Below are 6,000 nucleotides of genomic sequence, written 5' to 3'. Positions count from 1 at the left end.
TATTATACAGTATGTATTTTTTTTTTCACATGGAAAATAAATCAACACTGATGCTAGTTTTCAACACTTGTCCAGGTTGGCTTTTCTAGAGGATGATGATGATGATCATTTCATCTGCTCTCTGCTCTGCTGATTGTCAGGCAAGGGCTGATGGTATGCTGGATGATGAGAGCCAGGCAGCTAAGGCAGAAGGTGATGGGAGAGGCCACAGGGAGGAGGAGGACAATGAAAATGATGTGGAGGCGATGGAGGAAGATGAGAGAGGTTTGTTTTGGGAATTGGTTATGTTATCTATAATAGTTCATTGATTTGAAAAGAGGTGTGATGATGGTATTGTAATGCAGTCATATGGTATTTAACTAATAACTAGTTTAATATGCTGATATTATTGGTTCGCCTCTCCGTGAGCCGTCACCTTACCGTGGTGGAGGGGTTTGTGTGTCCCAATGATCCTAGGAGCTAAGTTGTCTGGGGCTTTATGCCCCTGGCAGGGTCACCCATGGCAAACAGGTTCTAGGTGAGGGACCAGACAAAGCACGGCTCCAAGACCCCTTATGATAAAAAAAATTAAAGGATCTCAGTTTCCCTTGCCCGGACGCGGGTCACCGGGGCCCCCCTCTGGAGCCAGGCCTGGAGGTGGGGCTCGTTGGCGAGCGCCTGGTGGCCGGGCCTACACCCATGGGGCCCGGCCGGGCTCAGCCCGAAGAGGCAACGTGGGTCCCCCTTCTCATGGTCTCACCACCCGTGGGAGGGGTCAAAGGGGTCGGGTGCAATGCGAGCTGGGCGGCAGCCAAAGGCGGGGACCCTGGCGGTCCGATCCTCGGCTGCAGAAGCTAGCTCTTGGGACATGGAATGTCACCTCTCTGGCAGGGAAGGAGCCCGAGCTGGTGTGTGAGGTAGAGAAGTTCCGACTGGATATAGTCGGACTTGCCTCCACACACAGCCTGGGTTCTGGTACTAGTTCTCTCGAGAGGGGTTGGACTCTCTTCCACTCTGGAGTTGCTCATGGTGAGAGGCGCAGAGCAGGTGTGGGCATACTCATTGCCCCCCGGCTCAGTGCCTGTACATTGGGGTTCACACCGGTAGACGAGAGGGTTGCTTCCCTCCGCCTTCGGGTGGGGGGACGGGTCCTGACTGTTGTTTGTGCATATGCACCAAACGGCAGCTCAGCATACCCACCCTTTTTGGAGTCCTTGGAGGGTGTGCTGGAGAGTACTCCTGCTGGGGACTCCCTTGTTCTGCTGGGGGACTTCAATGCTCACGTGGGCAATGACAGTGAGACCTGGAGGGGCGTGATTGGGAGGAACGGCCCCCCCGATCAGAACTCGAGTGGTGTTTTGTTATTGGACTTCTGTGCTCGCCACGGATTGTCCATAACGAACACCTTGTTCAAACATAAGGGTGTCCATATGTGCACTTGGCACCAGGACACCCTAGGCCGTAGTTCGATGATCGACCTTGTGGTTGTATCATCGGATTTGCGGCCGCATGTTTTGGACACTCGGGTGAAGAGAGGGGCGGAGCTGTCAACTGATCACCACCTGGTGGTGAGTAGGCTCCGATGGTGGGGGAAGATGCCGGTCCGTCCTGGCAGACCCAAACGTATTGTGAGGGTTTGTTGGGAGCGTCTGGCAGAATCCCCTGTCAGAAGGAGTTTCAACTCCCACCTCCGACAGAGCTTTTCCCATGTTCCGGGGGAGACGGGGGGCATTGAGTCCGAGTGGACCATGTTCCGTGCCTCTATTGTTGAGGCGGCCAATCTGAGTTGTGGCCGTAAGGTGGTTGGTGCCTGTCGTGGCGGCAACCCTCGTACTCGCTGGTGGACACCAGCAGTAAGGGATGCCGTCAAGCTGAAGAAGGAGTCCTATCGAGCCTTTATGGCCTGTGGGACCCCAGAGGCAGCTGACGGGTATCGACTGGCCAAGCGGAACGCAGCTTCGGTGGTCGCCGAGGCAAAAACCCGAGCGTGGGAAGAGTTCGGTGAGGCCATGGAAGCCGACTTCCGGACGGCTTCGAGGAAATTCTGGTCCACCATCCGACGTCTCAGGAGGGGGAAGCAGTGCACCACTAACACTGTGTACAGTGGGGATGGGGCGCTGCTGACTTCGACTCGGGACGTTGTGAACCGGTGGGCAGAGTACTTCGAAGACCTCCTCAACTCCACCAACACGTCTTCCTTGGAGGAAGCAGAGTCTGAGGACCCTGAGGTGGGCTCTCCTATCTCTGTGGTTGAAGTCACCGATGTGGTTAAAAAGCTCCTCGGTGGCAGGGCCCCAGGGGTGGATGAGATCCGCCCGGAGTTCCTCAAGGCTCTGGATGTTGTGGGGCTGTCCTGGTTGACACGCCTCTGCAACATCGCGTGGTCAACGGGGAGAGTGCCTCTGGATTGGCAGACCGGGGTGGTAGTCCCTCTTTTTAAAAGGGGGGACCGGAGGGTGTGTTCCAACTACAGAGGGATCACACTCCTCAGCCTCCCTGGTAAGGTCTATTCAGGGGTGCTGGAGAGGAGGGTCCGTCAGGAAGTCGAGCCTCAGATTGAGGAGGAGCAGTGTGGTTTTCGTCCCGGCCGTGGAACAGTGGACCAGCTCTACACCCTTAGCAGGGTCCTCGAGGGTATGTGGGAATTCGCCCAACCAGTCTACATGTGTTTTGTGGACTTGGAGAAGGCGTTTGACCGTGTCCCTCGGGGAGTTCTGTGGGGGGTGCTTCGTGGGTATGGGGTACCGAACCCCCTGATACGGGCTATTCGGTCACTATACCACCGATGTCAGAGTTTGGTTCGCATTGCCGGCAGTAAGTCGGAATCGTTTCCAGTGAGGGTAGGACTCCGCCAAGGCTGCCCTTTGTCGCCGATTCTGTTCATAATCTTTATGGACAGAATTTCTAGGCGCAGCCGAAGCGTTGAGGGCGTCCGTTTTGGTGGCCTCAGTATTGCATCCCTGCTTTTTGCAGATGATGTGGTGCTGTTGGCTCCTTCAAACGGGGCTCTCCAACTCTCACTGGAGCGTTTCGCAGCTGAGTGTGAAGCGGTTGGGATGAAAATCAGCACCTCCAAATCTGAAACCATGGTCCTCAGTCGGAAAAGGGTGGAGTGCCCCCTCCGGGTCGGGGGAGAGATCTTGCCCCAAGTGGAGGAGTTTAAGTATCTTGGGGTCTTGTTCACGAGTGAGGGCAGGAGGGAGCGAGAGATCGACAGGCGGATCGGTGCAGCGTCTGCTGTGATGCGGACGTTGTATCGGTCTGTCGTGGTGAAGAAGGAGCTGAGCCAAAGGGCGAAGCTCTCAATTTACCGGTCGATCTACGTTCCAACCCTCATCTATGGTCACGAGCTATGGGTCGTGACCGAAAGAACGAGATCCCGGATACAAGCGGCCGAAATGAGTTTTCTCCGCAGGGTGTCCGGGCTCTCCCTTAGAGATAAGGTGAGAAGCTCGGTCATCCGGGAGGGGCTCAGAGTCGAGCCGCTTCTCCTCCACATCGAGAGGAGCCAGATGAGGTGGCTTGGGCATCTGATTCGGATGCCTCCTGAACGCCTCCCTGGTGAGGTGTTCCGGGCATGTCCCACCGGGAGGAGACCCCGGGGAAGACCCAGGACACGCTGGAGTGACTATGTCACCCAGCTGGCCTGGGAACGCCTCGGGATCCCCCGGGGAGAGCTGGAAGAAGTAGCTAGGGAGAGGGAAGTCTGGGCTTCCCTGCTAAAGCTGTTGCCCCCGCGACCCGGCCCCGGATAAGCGGTAGAAGATGGATGGATGGATGGATGGATGTAAACTGTACTGAACCAACACATCTATTGAATTTTTTTCCTTTGTTTAGTTTTTTAAATGTATTTAATGTTGTGTTGATATGTTCAATATATAAATCAATTCTGACTGAATACAATGCAAACTCTTTTTCTCTCTCAAGTTCGAAACGCCACAAACAGTCAGCCCCCTTCAGGACGCCATTTGTCACATTTCATTCGGGACCGACAAAACAGGCAAATTGTGTGTGAGGTACATCAATGGAGTCAAAGGTAAGGTGTTGTCTGATGTTATATGCTAAGTAATTATTGCATGATATGGCATATACTGTGGATAAAACATACACTGTACAGTTACTATCAGATGAGCTTTAATTTTAAACCCTGAGCTTAGTTTTGCAGGTTCCGACTCAGTTTGTAAACAAGCCATTATATAAATAATTAATTCCGCGTCTTGTCTTACTTGAGTAGAAGAACACCATGTGAAACCGAACAAATAAAAACAATTCTATTCTACAGGATGTTTTCTAAATTAACATGTGTGACGAGGTCACAACTATGATGGTCTCGAGCTCCACGTCGCTGCCGCCTCAAGAACACCAGACACTAGGATGTGGCTTTTCTCTCTTTTTTTATTGCCTGCAACACAGTATGGCGGGAGGGATAGGTGAAGTCACGGGGCTTTTCAGTCTCAAAAATAATCTGTGACTTCCCTGGTAGCTCTCCCTGAACTAAACATCATCCATAAGAAAACTAAATGCACAACAAAACAAAATATACAACATAGGTGATCGTATATTAACTATTTACCATAAAAGGGGAAAAAAACACACTTCCACTGGTATTTACGTGATGCCGCTGAACGCATCACATGCAGCAGAACGGCTGCGCAATGTACAATAATGGCGGCCGCGACGAACCGCGCGGGTACACGCCAGCCACACTGATAGCCAAATGAAAAATGACACGAAAGACTATATACAGTACAACCAAAAGGAAAGAAGCATTACCTGCAACACAGTATGGCGGGAGGGATAGGTGAAGTCACGGGGCTTTTCAGTCTCAAAAATAACTGCGCAACAAAAAAACACCTGTTAACTCAATGGATAAAAACTTTCATTCGACAAAACTTAAATTAAATGACGACACAAAAAGCAATGTGGACTCGGAACAAATCAGGGAACTAATTAAATACACAGCACCGTAGAAAAAGGAAAAACAAAGTGACATATTGTAATTAAACTAGAAATGAATCCGGACCATCAATGAAACCTGACTTACCCTGTGACTTCCCTGGTAGCTCTGCCTGAACTACGGCGGGAAGCTGGTGCCATACTGTGCGCTGTTGCGTCACTTCCGTCATAATTTAATAAAAGCAATATATCACTCCGTTACATAAACCCCCCTAAATTATGCAGAAGTGAGACAACACACATGAAAGACAGCAGAAAGACAAACAGGCAAAAACCATGGCTATCGGGCAAGGATGTGCAAGAGAGTCAATCACAGGAATTCTTCTTAAAGAAGTGTGAAGGAATAGAGTGGTACCAAAATCCATTCTCATCACAGACCAGATGAAATGCCATTTACATTTCACAAAACTGCACATAACAACACCCATTAATAAAGAACCATAAAAATATAATGGTGACAAAAGGCACACAGCATTAGCAACAAAAAAAAAATCAGAATCAAATGGTCATACTAAACCCATATCAATGTTGGCATCCCGACTCTTTGATAGGACATCTCACATATAAGCCTAACAGGGGGCTTAACTGTTCTACCACACCTTGTGAAAGTGACGGGGCCCTGTGTGTCCTGTGGTTGTGTGCAAACTACCTCCTCTAGTACAGTCTCAACTGGGGGCGAGTCGGAAGTCGAGTGTATAATGTCAACCACCGGATCTGTCAACGGTTCAGTCTGTGTGTAGATGTCATGGCCCACTGACTGACCTCTCTCACTGACGACCTCTTGACGCGCATCAACAGAGTCGGGTTCCGCAGAGAAGCACTCATGTTCTACCTCGGCCTGAACTGGTGACTGCATGAGCCAGTTCTCAGTGCGCAGCTGAGCGTCCTCCTGATCATCAAAAACTGAGCTCTTGTCACTCCCACAACGTGCATCCATTTCCGACCCATCTGAACATGACCCGTGCTCCATCTGGCCTGAGAACGTCAAGAAGTCAACCGGGAGCAGTAAGTTCCTGTGTATGACCTTCTCTCTGCCCGTGGCACCGTCCCGGATCCTGTACACAT

This window comes from Hippocampus guttulatus, chromosome 18, assembly GCF_054856545.1.
Source record: "Hippocampus guttulatus isolate MCC_2025c chromosome 18, RoL_Hgut_1.0, whole genome shotgun sequence".
NCBI classification, from domain to species: domain Eukaryota; kingdom Metazoa; phylum Chordata; class Actinopteri; order Syngnathiformes; family Syngnathidae; genus Hippocampus; species Hippocampus guttulatus.
This window is presented reverse-complemented; position numbering follows the sequence as displayed.